This window comes from Musa acuminata, chromosome BXJ1-7 (assembly GCF_036884655.1).
Source record: "Musa acuminata AAA Group cultivar baxijiao chromosome BXJ1-7, Cavendish_Baxijiao_AAA, whole genome shotgun sequence".
Classification (NCBI taxonomy): Eukaryota; Viridiplantae; Streptophyta; class Magnoliopsida; order Zingiberales; family Musaceae; genus Musa; species Musa acuminata.
This window is the reverse complement of record NC_088333.1, coordinates 23,879,509-23,897,192: the sequence shown is the minus strand read 5'-3', so window position 1 is coordinate 23,897,192 and position 17,684 is coordinate 23,879,509.

Genomic DNA, 17,684 nt, shown 5'->3' with positions numbered 1-17,684 from the left:
ATAGTGCCGTATTTTATCATCAATTTGTGGATGAAAATTGATCTTCAACAAATTGAATATAACATGAAAAGTAAATCTTAAGTTTAATTAGATCAAAGCAAATGTCAGAATTATAGACGTTTGAATAACTTTAAAAAGTATAAGGTTTGGGACGTTGCTCTAATTTATGTTTGTTATAAGGCTGAAGCCATGAATAACAAAGACATCAAAATATTCATAATTTTAAATAATTAGATTTGGTGTGAAATAAATGCTAAAAAGGTGATTTATTCTTAAGAAAAGGTATTGGAAGTCAATTAATAAGATAAACAATAGTTTTAAATATATAGGTTCAAAATGCTTGATGAAGGAGGGTAAAGTCTATTTCAATAATATATCGATGATGACGACATTCAACGGAATGCATGTGTTGGGGGGTGTGAGGAGGAGAAATTAAATATTGAATTGTATGATATTTTGTTAGGCCTTGATATTCTTTTTCCATGTCCAAATATATTGTGTTAATAGATGTTTTAAAAAACTTTTCGACCATAGTTTTAAATTTTGAAAAAATATATATAATATTTATGAGCTATTGGGAATAATCATGAATATTTTATGAAGTAATCAACAAAGATAACAAAATAGGAAAGACCATCCATTGAACAAATTGGATGACCCCGAATATCAAAGTAGATGAGATCCAATAGACTATAACTTTCTAAGGTTGAGACACTAAAGAGTGGCTTGTGACTTTTATTTGAATTACATGAATTACAAAATGAAAACTTGGACTTACTCATGGGAATAGGAAGATTAGTTTGGGATAGAACATGAGAGATTACTTTTATTAACGGATGGCCAAGTCATTGATCACGCCAATGATTAAGTGATGTTTTAACTTCGTTACAAGCTTTCTTTTTCATCATTGTAGATTCCATCATGCTAAGCCACTCACATACATCATTCCAGCTGTATTCCAGCTGCACCAGGAACCATGGTGATAATATGTGTAATAGGTAGACCAGAACCATCGCCAATAATAATGTCATGTGGTCCCTCACATGACTACTGAATATTCAAATTTCATAAATATGATGTGATATGACGAGAAACTTTAAAATCCACCGCTTGACATGGTATGATTAGTAGTGGATAGTTGTTGAACTAATCTTTTGACGGTATAATATTGTTGACCACGCTTCTCATAAAATTGACAAACAACTTTAGTATTCTATTTTGAATTTTCTACCAAAGGATTTCCTTGATTATTAGGTTGTGGTGCTTGAGTACTATAATTTTTGTTGAATCTCGGATTTTGATGATGAAACTAATTGATTATGTTTAGATGTTTAACTGCATTTTGAGTGATGCAGGTCTACCCAATCAGGATTAGATCGTTAACGCAGGAGGAATTGACGTTGCGCCGGAGGAGATCACGTTAGGATATTGGATGGCAGAAGGCTTCGGACATCGGGCATCAGGCCAAGAGCGAAATTGCGCCAAGGATATCGGGGTTGCGGGGGTCAACCGCCGATTGGGCAACAAGCCGCAAGAGAGGATGATGCGCTGAAGAATCGGATGAAGCGTCAACCAATGACGTGCCGGGCAACAAAATGTCAATTCGTGTCGTAATAATTATCTAGATCGGAGTAGAGTTTTGACTTGTGTGTGCAGGATTAACTACGATAATGATGAAGACATAAAGCGAAACAAAGTGTCGGAGTCAAGTGCGAAGGATTTGTTGCGAGTTCGAGAGTTCGACGGAAGTCCAAAGGTTCGTCGGGAATGCTGCCGGAACTAGCCGAGAATGAGTAGGGAGCTTGCCGAAAGGGTTTTCGGAAGCTCGCCGGAAGGTTCGTTGGAAGTTCGCGGAGCTCGGCGAGAAAGATCAGAGCTTGCTGAAGAAGCTCGTTGGAACTCGCCAAGATCAAATCGTGAAGTCTAGGAGCTTGTCGGGAGTCCGCAGAATGGTTTTCGAGAGTTCGTCAGAAGACCGCCAGAAGTTCGCCGGAAGCTCGCTAGAAAAAGTCTTGACTTGCAGACTTTGTAATAGCTTAGGAAATGTCTTTAAATTCATAGTTAGCACGTTAATTAGGGTTAGGATTAGGTGTTAATCCTATAACCCAAGTAGGGGCCAATTGGGCCCGAGTTCGGACTGGTTTGGGCCAAGTTTAGAGCCCAACCAGTGAGCTAAAATAGTGTAGGCGGTGGCACCGCCTAGAACTTGAGAGCCAGGTGGTGGCACCGCTTGGCTGGGTGGTGGCACCACCCAACACCCGAGAGCTAGGCGATGGCACCGCTTGGCTGGGCGGTGGCACCGCCAGTACACTGTCAGTGTCAGACACTGATAGGCGGTGGCACCGCCATTGACAAGCGGTGGCACCGCCAGCATCGGGAACCAAAGAGAATTCAAATTTTGGAGCCCAAATTTGAATCCTCTTGAGGCCTTTAAATACCCCTCAATTCTCAGCAGAGAAAACAACCTTTGAGAAGCAATAGATTGAGATAAAAGTCTTAGCAAAGTCTTTAGCAAGTTTTTATTTTCAATTGCTTGAGTGTTCACCTCCTTATTTCTCTTTAAAAATTTGTAAGAGAGTGAACCACTTGTAAAAGGTTGTAAGAGGGGTATTTGTCCTTCCCCTTCAAAGTGATTTGCTAGTGGAAGTTGGGAGCCTCATCGAAGAAGGCTTCGCAATTGGATGTAGGTCGCATGACCGAACCACTATAAATCGGTTTGCGTTTATCTTATTGTCATTTATATTACTGCAAACCATCTTCACTTTGATGCTCTACTTCTTTGTCTCCTTCTTACGTATCTTGAAGTCTCCTTCTTACTTATCCCTTCAAGTTAAAACGCAATCAAAACGATTTCAAACGAAACGTTGCTTTTATCTTACGAAGTTTCCGAAAGTGTTTAAATCGTTAAAAGTTTATCGTACTTTACCGCTGCACTAATTCACCCCCCCCTCTTAGTGCCGCTCCGATCCTAACAATTGGTATCAGAGCCACGTTTTTCTACTTTGATTTAACACCCAAATAGAAATTGCTCTTTACGGCTTTCAAGAGAGTCACTCTCTTATTTGTCCTCCCTTTTTCAATGGGACGGACTACACTTATTGGAAAACTCGAATGAGAGTTTTCTTACTTTCTTTAGATTTGAATTTATGGCACATAGTTGAAATGGATTTGAAATGTCTTCTTTTCCAATAAACCATTGGAATGATTTGGAGAAGATGTTTTCTTTAAACGCAAAGGCTATGACTGTCTTATTTTGTGCTTTGGACAAAAATAAGTTCAATCGGGTTTCTTTGTACGAAACGACTTTCGACATATGGCATACTATTGAAATCACACACGAAGGCACTTCTAGAGTTAAAGATTCGAAAATCAACATTTTAATGCATGATTTCGAGCTTTTTCGAATGAAGCCGAGCGAAACCATTGTTGACATGTACACCCGTTTTACGGATGTCGTCAATGGTTTACAAGCTCTTGGCAAATGTGTTAGGATCGAGAGCACTAAGAGGGGGGGGGGTGAATTAGTGCAGCGGAAATCTTACAGCGATTAAAATCAAAAGCTGCGATCGTTCAAAAACTGTTATGATGCAAAAGCAAATTCTCAGTTTGTATCTAAGTGCAGTTTGCGTCTAAGCGCAGATTGCGTTTAAGCGCAGTTTTGCGTCTAAGCGCAGTTTTGCGTCTAAGCGCAGTTTTGCGTCTAAACTCAGATTTACGTCTAAATGCAGATTTACGTCTAAACGCAGATTTACGTCTAAACGCAGATTTATGTCTAAACGCAGTTTTACGTCTAAACGCAGATTTACGTCTAAACGCAGATTTACGTCTGAATGCAGTTTTGCGTCTAAATGTTGAAACTCGTTCGTAAAATCATAGAGGACAGATTGCAGTTATTAATAGGATTAAAATGTAAGCGTAAACTGCAAAGAAGCTCGTTCGTAAAAGCACGGAAAACAGTTCTGCAGAATCAAACGTAAACGTAAACTGTAATGTATGAAAATACGAATTTACGTCTGAATGCAGATTTGGAAGAACAGCACTTAGAATTTGTTCGTGAAAGCGCAGAGAGCAGTAGTGATGAGGGAGGTTTGCAGTAATGATAAAGTGCTCGAAAATAAACGCAAACCAGAGATTTAGAGTGGTTCGGTCAGCCTTGACCTACTCCACTTTTGGCTTCCTCCACCGATGAGGTTGCCGACGTCAACTAGGTGCCTTCCTTCAATGGGCGAAGGCCAAACTTCCCTCTTACAATTTCTCTCCTTTTGACAGGCTTAGGAGACAACCTTTACAGACCTTTCTCTCCTCACTTTACAATTGAAAACTTGAAGAACAGAAGGAGGAGACTTAAAGGCTTTACAACACTTTTGAGCTCTTAGAATCACAGAAAAGATCAAGATTTCGGTATTGGTCTGTATCTTTTCAGTGCTGAATGGGTGGGGTATTTATAGGCCCCAACCCAATTCAAAATTCGAGCTCAAAACGATCAAATCGATCAAATCCCAGAATTCTGGGATCAGGCGGTTGCACCTCTCAACTGGAGAGGTGGCACCGCCTGGCAGAGCTCGAAGACTGAGCTCAGCCGATTGCTCTTCTCTGCCAGAGCTCGAAGACTGAGCTCGATGGTTGCATCACCTAGCAGAGCTCGAAGACTGAGCTTGGTGGATGCATCACCTGGCAGAGCTCGAAATCTGAGCTCGGTGGTTGCATCACCTTGGAGAGCTCGAAACTGAGCTCAGGCTGATGCACCTCTCTGCCAGAGCTCGAAGACTGAGCTTGGTGAATCCATCACCTGGCAGAGCTCGAGACTTAGCTCAGGCTGATGCACCTCTCTGCCAGAGCTCGAAGACTGAGCTCGGTGGTTGCATCGCCTGGCAGAGCTCGGAACTTGAGCTCTGGCGGTGCAACCTCTTGGCTGGGGCGGTTGCACCTCCCAACCCCACAGCCCAGGCGGTTGCACCTCCTGGCTGGGGCGGTTGCACCTCCCAACCCCACAGCCCAGGCGGTTGCACCTCCTGGCTGGGGCGGTTGCACCTCCTGGTGCAATCAGGGTCCGAATGGTTCACTCCATTCGGCCCACTTTGAATCTTTTCAGGGGCCCAATTGCCCCAAGATTAAGCTAATGGGATCACCTCCCATTTTCATGCTTAATCATCATGCTAACTACGATTAACTCTAAGACAACTTCTGCAGCTTTGCTCCGATGCGTCAATCGCTTCTTCCGGCGAGTTTCCGGCCAACTTCCGTCGATCAACCGATAACCCTCGGTGATCCTTCTGCGGACATCCGGCATACTCCTGGACTTTGCGACGATCCACTTGGCGAGTTCCGATGAGCTTCGCTTGGCAAGCTTCTGGACTTCTCGGATCTGTTCTCTCTGAACCTCCGACGACCGTCCGAACTTCCGTCGAACTCTCGAACTCCCAACGTGATCCTGATCTTGACTCCGGCGCAACACCTGCTGCTTGTCTTACTCTTATCGTAGTTAATCCTGCACAACAAAAACAAAACTTCGATCGAGACAATTAATCCTAAGCAATTAACCAAGTTGTCCGACATGTCATTGGTCTCTCGACGCTTCGTCCGATTCTTCGGCGCATCGTCCTCTCCTGCAGCCTATTGCCCAATCAGCCAGTTGACTCCGCAACTCCGATATCCTTGGCACAATACCTGCTCTTCTTGGCCGAATGCCCGAGTCCACGGCCCGAAGCCTTCTGTCGATACGCCGACCGATCCACCGGCCCGACGTCCAATCTTCTGACATGTTCCTTCGGCACAACATGATTTTCCTGCTTTAATTGTCTCATCCTGATCGAAGCATCCTGCGTCACTCAAAACGCAGATTAAATTATAAACATATATCAAGTAGTTTCATCATCAAAATACGAGATTCAACAATCTCCCCCTTTTTGATGATGACAACCACTTGATGACGGAGTTAAACTTAACTCCCGGAGTTTAAACAAACTCCCCTTATCAATATGCCATATTGATAGAACCTTGAATTCAAACTGAATTCAAGTCATTGCAATATTCATCATGAATACTTGCAACACGTCAACATGAACATATGCATAAACTTTATGCATCACATGTCATGTCATCAACATACTTTCATCAACATACTTCTCCCCCTTTGTCATCAACAAAAAGGAGAAGTATCACAATCAAGTGTTTGTGATATTGGTTCAACTCATTGCATGAAAAACATAATATCAAGTTTTATCATCATGCAAGTTTGCTAATATCAACATGAAAAATTACGATGTAAGCTTTTGATATCATAACGCAAACATTTCAAGTGTTTATCAATTGTAGCATTTCATCACATGGTAAGATATCAACGCGTAAAATTACGATACAAGCTCTTGATATCTTAACGCATGATGCAAACATGGCATAATGCAAGTTTGGCAATCATAGCATCAATTCATATATTTCTCACCCTTTGTTATCAACAAAACGGAGAACGATATAAGCAAATTTTAAGCATAAGTGTTTGTAATTATTCATGTCATAACTAGGTTCATGTCATTTTCCAACAGTGAGTGATAGGATATCAATTATACAAACATCTCAAGGAAAACATGACATGGAGATAGCTTTGAAAACTTCTTCCTTTTTTTGTTATTATCTTTTTGCATGAAGGAGGAAGACTATTTGTGATACATGCTATTTGTGAGTTTACTTCGAGTGAAGTTAGAATCGATGAGAGATTAAATCATGCTTCATTTTTACAAGGACCAAGATATGTATGTGAAATAAATCCTTGCAAGTAAAAACACTTTCATCCATATTCATCAAATCCATTTCTCAAAAAATATTTTTCACATGATGTGTGTATGAGAGATGTATTTGCTAGTTAATTACATATGTCAAAAATCAATGAACTAAACTTGATATGACATATGCTTGTTAAGTTTGGAAGAGAGTGAACTTGATATGTTAGATTCAAGAGAATCCGAAAATGAAATTTGACTCTTTCTTCCATTCGGACAAGGTTTTGCTATAGATATTCAATTACAATCATGAAGGTAAAGCATGCTTGTTATCATGGAAGTTTTGTATTCAAGCACATAATTTTCAACAAGTAATTGTGTAAAATCATTATGCCAATCAAGTGATTCGATCATTCAATCAAGAAGGTTCGAAAAATAATTTTAACACGTTCAATCATTAGGACGTGTTTTTGCCATAGTTTTTCAAATACAATCATAAAGATAAGACATACTCATCATCATGATAGTATGATAGCAGGTTTACCAAATACAAGCTGGCAAAAAATTTGTACATTTTAAGGCCCGCAAGCTAGCAATTTTGAGATGTTCAAGAAAGCAACTCTTGCTTCTTGATATATGCAAATTTGTCAAGTTTTGCTAGATGTGCAAGTTAGCATTTTGCCTCTTGAGATAGGCAAGATAGCACATTTGCTTCTTTTGAGATAGCAACTTTTTGCTTCTCTTTAGACCAACAAGCTAGCAATTTTTACGATATACAAGTTTCACAATATATAAGCTAGCAAAAATTTTGAAAGCAAATGCAAGATAGCTTTCTTGTGTAAGCTCATGATTCTTGCTTCCTATTGCAATGTGCAAATTGCAAGTTTTGCTTTTTGAGATATTCAAGATAGTGATGTTCAAGAAGACAATTTTTCTTCTTGAAATAAGCAAGTTAGCAATCTTTGCTTCTTAAAATAGGCAAGCTAGCAATCAAGTTTTTTTTCATCTTTTGTACAAGCTAGCTATCTCCCCCTTTGTCATTGTCAACAAGGGAAAAACCCTTTACATCAATTTCTAAATCATGACAAAGGTAAGTAATCATTCTTATTTGTGCATCATTATAGTTTCAATGCACAAATTCATTAACATTACATTTCAAAAAATTTATGCATGATACCGAAAAATCAATCATCATCATGAGCATATCAAACATGATATTCAAGCATCCATGATATATCATTTTGGCAGCATGATCATAGATATTCAAACGATGGTATCTAGAATTCATTACATCCTATTATGCATGATCATTAACTCCTCATTTGTATTTCATGCATTATTTCATTTCATCTCATAAGGAATATCAAGAAGAGTTATTGGATGATGAGATAAATATTTTATGAATACACAGAATATCATAAGTGTTTCATGTATCCATATTATCACATGAAGCATATTATCATTTTTAAGATTCATAACATGAATAACGTTATTACTATTTCATCAAAATCAGTTTCGAGATTCACATAATATCATGAAATCATTAATCTCGATAAAATGGGAAAAATATTTTCTTTTTAAGTGATTCTTTTAACACATCATAAAAAAGAAAAACTCATTCATAATTCAAGTGATTTACAAGATATCATAAATGAATTTATCACTTGTATTTCACCAAAATCGAGAACTCTTAGAGATAGAAAATGATTGAAGCATTTAATCTGATTGAAGAATGATTCATATTTAAAGTGTAGCATTTGTCAAATCTGAAATCATCAAGTATAACTTTAATATTTTCATTGCAACATTAAGCAAGGTTTCATTGAACATAATTTTGAATGATTCTTATAAATGCCTAAAACTTCTTTAGTTTTAATTTATGATTGACTTTATAATAGCATGCTCAAATTTTTATTTTTATGTCAAAACCATACATTATCTTTAATAAACAAAGACAATGAAAAATATCAAGCCTTCCAGACAAAAGACATGTATCGTCATTGAAAAGCAACATGAAAATCATCAAAATATACATTCTGGCTTCTCAAGCACATAAATAAGATTAATCTCACTAGGTGTAAGATCATTAGATTTCTATCTTGCATTTACATAAGACATGCAATTTTCATTATCATTTTCAAGATTACAAGCATGATCATATTTTTGCATTTTCATTATTAAAAATATAATTTTCAAGAAAATTTAAAGAGAAAGAAAAATGCATCATGAAAAGCATCATGTAATTTCGAAGTAAATTAGGGGGATTTCGATTACCTCATCATTGTAGGCTATTAAGGCGTAGTTTGCCGCCTTGCTTTTGTTGACTTTCTCTTCTTCGGAGGAGCTCGATTCATCCCAATTTTTGTTCTTCTTCTTGCGTTTAAAGCAAGTAGTTCGATTGCTTTTTAATTTTCGTTTCATTTGTAGTTTAAGTTCACCATCACTTGAGCTTATGCTCAAGTGGTCTTCAAATGTTCTATGTCCCAAATCCTTCCTGTTCTTTGGAAGGTTGGTTTGTTCATCATTGTCCTCATCACTTGAGTCATCGCTCAAGTGGCATTCATTTGTCCAGAGTTCCAAATCCTTCCTGTTCTTTGGAAGGTGGTTCTCAAGTTCTTCACGTGCATTGCACGTCATTTCATATGTGATCAATGAACCAATTAGTTCTTCAAGTGGTAAGTTGTTTAGATTTTTAGCTTCTTGTATTGCAGTTACTTTTGAATCCCACCTTTTAGAAAGAGAACGCAAAATCTTGTTTACGAGTTCAAAATCCGAAAAACATTTTCCAAGAGCTCTTAAACTATTGACGACATCCGTGAAACGGGTGTACATGTCGCCTATAGTCTCGCTTGGTTGCATTTGAAAAAACTCAAAATCATGCAATAAAAAGTTAACTTTCGAGTGTTTGACTCTACTAGTTCCCTCGTGCGTGATTTCAAGAATTCGCCAAATGTCAAAAGCCGTTTCACACGTAGAAATCCGATTGAACTCATTTTTGTCCAATGCGCAAAATAAGGCATTCATAGCCTTTGCGTTTAAAGAAAAATTCTTCTTCTCCAAAACCGACCATTCGTTCATCGGTTTGGAGGGAAGTTGAAAACCGTTTTCAATGATACTCCATAAGTCTAAATTCGTAGAAATCAAGAAAACTCTCATTCGAGTTTTCCAATAAGTGTAGTCCAATCCGTTAAACAACGGTGGACGAAAGACCGAAAAGCCCTCTTGAAGAGCCATTTCTCTCGGGTGTAAATCCGAAATGAGAAATACCCCGCTCTGATACCAATTGTTAGGATCGAGAGCACTAAGAGGGGGGGGGGGTGAATTAGTGCAGCGGAAATCTTACAGCGATTAAAATCAAAAGCTGCGATCGTTCAAAAACTGTTATGATGCAAAAGCAAATTCTCAGTTTGTATCTAAGTGCAGTTTGCGTCTAAGCGCAGATTGCGTTTAAGCGCAGTTTTGCGTCTAAGCGCAGTTTTGCGTCTAAGCGCAGTTTTGCGTCTAAACTCAGATTTACGTCTAAATGCAGATTTACGTCTAAACGCAGATTTACGTCTAAACGCAGATTTACATCTAAACGCAGTTTTACGTCTAAACGCAGTTTTACGTCTAAACGCAGTTTTACGTCTAAACGCAGATTTACGTCTGAATGCAGTTTTGCGTCTAAATGTTGAAACTCGTTCGTAAAATCATAGAGGACAGATTGCAGTTATTAATAGGATTAAAATGTAAGCGTAAACTGCAAAGAAGCTCGTTCGTAAAAGCACGGAAAACAGTTCTGCAGAATCAAACGTAAACGTAAACTGTAATGTATGAAAATACGAATTTACGTCTGAATGCAGATTTGGAAGAACAGCACTTAGAATTTGTTCGTGAAAGCGCAGAGAGCAGTAGTGATGAGGGAGGTTTGCAGTAATGATAAAGTGCTCGAAAATAAACGCAAACCAGAGATTTAGAGTGGTTCGGTCAGCCTTGACCTACTCCACTTTTGGCTTCCTCCACCGATGAGGTTGCCGACGTCAACTAGGTGCCTTCCTTCAATGGGCGAAGGCCAAACTTCCCTCTTACAATTTCTCTCCTTTTGACAGGCTTAGGAGACAACCTTTACGGACCTTTCTCTCCTCACTTTACAATTGAAAACTTGAAGAACAGAAGGAGGAGACTTAAAGGCTTTACAACACTTTTGAGCTCTTAGAATCACAGAAAAGATCAAGATTTCGGTATTGGTCTGTATCTTTTCAGTGCTGAATGGGTGGGGTATTTATAGGCCCCAACCCAATTCAAAATTCGAGCTCAAAACGATCAAATCGATCAAATCCCAGAATTCTGGGATCAGGCGGTTGCACCTCTCAACTGGAGAGGTGGCACCGCCTGGCAGAGCTCGAAGACTGAGCTCAGCCGATTGCTCTTCTCTGCCAGAGCTCGAAGACTGAGCTCGATGGTTGCATCACCTGGCAGAGCTCGAAGACTGAGCTTGGTGGATGCATCACCTGGCAGAGCTCGAAATCTGAGCTCGGTGGTTGCATCACCTTGGAGAGCTCGAAACTGAGCTCAGGCTGATGCACCTCTCTGCCATAGCTCGAAGACTGAGCTTGGTGAATCCATCACCTGGCAGAGCTCGAGACTTAGCTCAGGCTGATGCACCTCTCTGCCAGAGCTCGAAGACTGAGCTCGGTGGTTGCATCGCCTGGCAGAGCTCGGAACTTGAGCTCTGGCGGTGCAACCTCTTGGCTGGGGCGGTTGCACCTCCCAACCCCACAGCCCAGGCGGTTGCACCTCCTGGCTGGGGCGGTTGCACCTCCCAACCCCACAGCCCAGGCGGTTGCACCTCCTGGCTGGGGCGGTTGCACCTCCTGGTGCAATCAGGGTCCGAATGGTTCACTCCATTCGGCCCACTTTGAATCTTTTCAGGGGCCCAATTGCCCCAAGATTAAGCTAATGGGATCACCTCCCATTTTCATGCTTAATCATCATGCTAACTACGATTAACTCTAAGACAACTTCTGCAGCTTTGCTCCGATGCGTCAATCGCTTCTTCCGGCGAGTTTCCGGCCAACTTCCGTCGATCAACCGATAACCCTCGGTGATCCTTCTGCGGACATCCGGCATACTCCTGGACTTTGCGACGATCCACTTGGCGAGTTCCGACGAGCTTCGCTTGGCAAGCTTCTGGACTTCTCGGATCTGTTCTCTCTGAACCTCCGACGACCGTCCGAACTTCCGTCGAACTCTCGAACTCCCAACGTGATCCTGATCTTGACTCCGGCGCAACACCTGCTGCTTGTCTTACTCTTATCGTAGTTAATCCTGCACAACAAAAACAAAACTTCGATCGAGACAATTAATCCTAAGCAATTAACCAAGTTGTCCGACATGTCATTGGTCTCTCGACGCTTCGTCCGATTCTTCGGCGCATCGTCCTCTCCTGCAGCCTATTGCCCAATCAGCCAGTTGACTCCGCAACTCCGATATCCTTGGCACAATACCTGCTCTTCTTGGCCGAATGCCCGAGTCCACGGCCCGAAGCCTTCTGTCGATACGCCGACCGATCCACCGGCCCGACGTCCAATCTTCTGACATGTTCCTTCGGCACAACATGATTTTCCTGCTTTAATTGTCTCATCCTGATCGAAGCATCCTGCGTCACTCAAAACGCAGATTAAATTATAAACATATATCAAGTAGTTTCATCATCAAAATACGAGATTCAACAATCTCCCCCTTTTTGATGATGACAACCACTTGATGACGGAGTTAAACTTAACTCCCGGAGTTTAAACAAACTCCCCCTATCAATATGCCATATTGATAGAACCTTGAATTCAAACTGAATTCAAGTCATTGCAATATTCATCATGAATACTTGCAACACGTCAACATGAACATATGCATAAACTTTATGCATCACATGTCATGTCATCAACATACTTTCATCAACATACTTCTCCCCCTTTGTCATCAACAAAAAGGAGAAGTATCACAATCAAGTGTTTGTGATATTGGTTCAACTCATTGCATGAAAAACATAATATCAAGTTTTATCATCATGCAAGTTTGCTAATATCAACATGAAAAATTACGATGTAAGCTTTTGATATCATAACGCAAACATTTCAAGTGTTTATCAATTGTAGCATTTCATCACATGGTAAGATATCAACGCGTAAAATTACGATACAAGCTCTTGATATCTTAACGCATGATGCAAACATGGCATAATGCAAGTTTGGCAATCATAGCATCAATTCATATATTTCTCACCCTTTGTTATCAACAAAACGGAGAACGATATAAGCAAATTTTAAGCATAAGTGTTTGTAATTATTCATGTCATAACTAGGTTCATGTCATTTTCCAATAGTGAGTGATAGGATATCAATTATACAAACATCTCAAGGAAAACATGACATGGAGATAGCTTTGAAAACTTCTTCCTTTTTTTGTTATTATCTTTTTGCATGAAGGAGGAAGACTATTTGTGATACATGCTATTTGTGAGTTTACTTCGAGTGAAGTTAGAATCGATGAGAGATTAAATCATGCTTCATTTTTACAAGGACCAAGATATGTATGTGAAATAAATCCTTGCAAGTAAAAACACTTTCATCCATATTCATCAAATCCATTTCTCAAAAAATATTTTTCACATGATGTGTGTATGAGAGATGTATTTGCTAGTTAATTACATATGTCAAAAATCAATGAACTAAACTTGATATGACATATGCTTGTTAAGTTTGGAAGAGAGTGAACTTGATATGTTAGATTCAAGAGAATCCGAAAATGAAATTTGACTCTTTCTTCCATTCGGACAAGGTTTTGCTATAGATATTCAATTACAATCATGAAGGTAAAGCATGCTTGTTATCATGGAAGTTTTGTATTCAAGCACATAATTTTCAACAAGTAATTGTGTAAAATCATTATGCCAATCAAGTGATTCGATCATTCAATCAAGAAGGTTCGAAAAATAATTTTAACACGTTCAATCATTAGGACGTGTTTTTGCCATAGTTTTTCAAATACAATCATAAAGATAAGACATACTCATCATCATGATAGTATGATAGCAGGTTTACCAAATACAAGCTGGCAAAAAATTTGTACATTTTAAGGCCCGCAAGCTAGCAATTTTGAGATGTTCAAGAAAGCAACTCTTGCTTCTTGATATATGCAAATTTGTCAAGTTTTGCTAGATGTGCAAGTTAGCATTTTGCCTCTTGAGATAGGCAAGATAGCACATTTGCTTCTTTTGAGATAGCAACTTTTTGCTTCTCTTTAGACCAACAAGCTAGCAATTTTTACGATATACAAGTTTCACAATATATAAGCTAGCAAAAATTTTGAAAGCAAATGCAAGATAGCTTTCTTGTGTAAGCTCATGATTCTTGCTTCCTATTGCAATGTGCAAATTGCAAGTTTTGCTTTTTGAGATATTCAAGATAGTGATGTTCAAGAAGACAATTTTTCTTCTTGAAATAAGCAAGTTAGCAATCTTTGCTTCTTAAAATAGGCAAGCTAGCAATCAAGTTTTTTTTCATCTTTTGTACAAGCTAGCTATCTCCCCCTTTGTCATTGTCAACAAGGGAAAAACCCTTTACATCAATTTCTAAATCATGACAAAGGTAAGTAATCATTCTTATTTGTGCATCATTATAGTTTCAATGCACAAATTCATTAACATTACATTTCAAAAAATTTATGCATGATACCGAAAAATCAATCATCATCATGAGCATATCAAACATGATATTCAAGCATCCATGATATATCATTTTGGCAGCATGATCATAGATATTCAAACGATGGTATCTAGAATTCATTACATCCTATTATGCATGATCATTAACTCCTCATTTGTATTTCATGCATTATTTCATTTCATCTCATAAGGAATATCAAGAAGAGTTATTGGATGATGAGATAAATATTTTATGAATACACAGAATATCATAAGTGTTTCATGTATCCATATTATCACATGAAGCATATTATCATTTTTAAGATTCATAACATGAATAACGTTATTACTATTTCATCAAAATCAGTTTCGAGATTCACATAATATCATGAAATCATTAATCTCGATAAAATGGGAAAAATATTTTCTTTTTAAGTGATTCTTTTAACACATCATAAAAAAGAAAAACTCATTCATAATTCAAGTGATTTACAAGATATCATAAATGAATTTATCACTTGTATTTCACCAAAATCGAGAACTCTTAGAGATAGAAAATGATTGAAGCATTTAATCTGATTGAAGAATGATTCATATTTAAAGTGTAGCATTTGTCAAATCTGAAATCATCAAGTATAACTTTAATATTTTCATTGCAACATTAAGCAAGGTTTCATTGAACATAATTTTGAATGATTCTTATAAATGCCTAAAACTTCTTTAGTTTTAATTTATGATTGACTTTATAATAGCATGCTCAAATTTTTATTTTTATGTCAAAACCATACATTATCTTTAATAAACAAAGACAATGAAAAATATCAAGCCTTCCAGACAAAAGCCATGTATCGTCATTGAAAAGCAACATGAAAATCATCAAAATATACATTCTGGCTTCTCAAGCACATAAATAAGATTAATCTCACTAGGTGTAAGATCATTAGATTTCTATCTTGCATTTACATAAGACATGCAATTTTCATTATCATTTTCAAGATTACAAGCATGATCATATTTTTGCATTTTCATTATTAAAAATATAATTTTCAAGAAAATTTAAAGAGAAAGAAAAATGCATCATGAAAAGCATCATGTAATTTCGAAGTAAATTAGGGGGATTTCGATTACCTCATCATTGTAGGCTATTAAGGCGTAGTTTGCCGCCTTGCTTTTGTTGACTTTCTCTTCTTCGGAGGAGCTCGATTCATCCCAATTTTTGTTCTTCTTCTTGCGTTTAAAGCAAGTAGTTCGATTGCTTTTTAATTTTCGTTTCATTTGTAGTTTAAGTTCACCATCACTTGAGCTTATGCTCAAGTGGTCTTCAAATGTTCTATGTCCCAAATCCTTCCTGTTCTTTGGAAGGTTGGTTTGTTCATCATTGTCCTCATCACTTGAGTCATCGCTCAAGTGGCATTCATTTGTCCAGAGTTCCAAATCCTTCCTGTTCTTTGGAAGGTGGTTCTCAAGTTCTTCACGTGCATTGCACGTCATTTCATATGTGATCAATGAACCAATTAGTTCTTCAAGTGGTAAGTTATTTAGATTTTTAGCTTCTTGTATTGCAGTTACTTTTGAATCCCACCTTTTAGAAAGAGAACGCAAAATCTTGTTTACGAGTTCAAAATCCGAAAAACATTTTCCAAGAGCTCTTAAACTATTGACGACATCCGTGAAACGGGTGTACATGTCGCCTATAGTCTCGCTTGGTTGCATTTGAAAAAACTCAAAATCATGCAATAAAAAGTTAACTTTCGAGTGTTTGACTCTACTAGTTCCCTCGTGCGTGATTTCAAGAATTCGCCAAATGTCAAAAGCCGTTTCACACGTAGAAATCCGATTGAACTCATTTTTGTCCAATGCGCAAAATAAGGCATTCATAGCCTTTGCGTTTAAAGAAAAATTCTTCTTCTCCAAAACCGACCATTCGTTCATCGGTTTGGAGGGAAGTTGAAAACCGTTTTCAATGATACTCCATAAGTCTAAATTCGTAGAAATCAAGAAAACTCTCATTCGAGTTTTCCAATAAGTGTAGTCCAATCCGTTAAACAACGGTGGACGAAAGACCGAAAAGCCCTCTTGAAGAGCCATTTCTCTCGGGTGTAAATCCGAAATGAGAAATACCCCGCTCTGATACCAATTGTTAGGATCGAGAGCACTAAGAGGGGGGGGGGTGAATTAGTGCAGCGGAAATCTTACAGCGATTAAAATCAAAAGCTGCGATCGTTCAAAAACTGTTATGATGCAAAAGCAAATTCTCAGTTTGTATCTAAGTGCAGTTTGCGTCTAAGCGCAGATTGCGTTTAAGCGCAGTTTTGCGTCTAAGCGCAGTTTTGCGTCTAAGCGCAGTTTTGCGTCTAAACTCAGATTTACGTCTAAATGCAGATTTACGTCTAAACGCAGATTTACGTCTAAACGCAGATTTACATCTAAACGCAGTTTTACGTCTAAACGCAGTTTTACGTCTAAACGCAGTTTTACGTCTAAACGCAGATTTACGTCTGAATGCAGTTTTGCGTCTAAATGTTGAAACTCGTTCGTAAAATCATAGAGGACAGATTGCAGTTATTAATAGGATTAAAATGTAAGCGTAAACTGCAAAGAAGCTCGTTCGTAAAAGCACGGAAAACAGTTCTGCAGAATCAAACGTAAACGTAAACTGTAATGTATGAAAATACGAATTTACGTCTGAATGCAGATTTGGAAGAACAGCACTTAGAATTTGTTCGTGAAAGCGCAGAGAGCAGTAGTGATGAGGGAGGTTTGCAGTAATGATAAAGTGCTCGAAAATAAACGCAAACCAGAGATTTAGAGTGGTTCGGTCAGCCTTGACCTACTCCACTTTTGGCTTCCTCCACCGATGAGGTTGCCGACGTCAACTAGGTGCCTTCCTTCAATGGGCGAAGGCCAAACTTCCCTCTTACAATTTCTCTCCTTTTGACAGGCTTAGGAGACAACCTTTACAGACCTTTCTCTCCTCACTTTACAATTGAAAACTTGAAGAACAGAAGGAGGAGACTTAAAGGCTTTACAACACTTTTGAGCTCTTAGAATCACAGAAAAGATCAAGATTTCGGTATTGGTCTGTATCTTTTCAGTGCTGAATGGGTGGGGTATTTATAGGCCCCAACCCAATTCAAAATTCGAGCTCAAAACGATCAAATCGATCAAATCCCAGAATTCTGGGATCAGGCGGTTGCACCTCTCAACTGGAGAGGTGGCACCGCCTGGCAGAGCTCGAAGACTGAGATCAGCCGATTGCTCTTCTCTGCCAGAGCTCGAAGACTGAG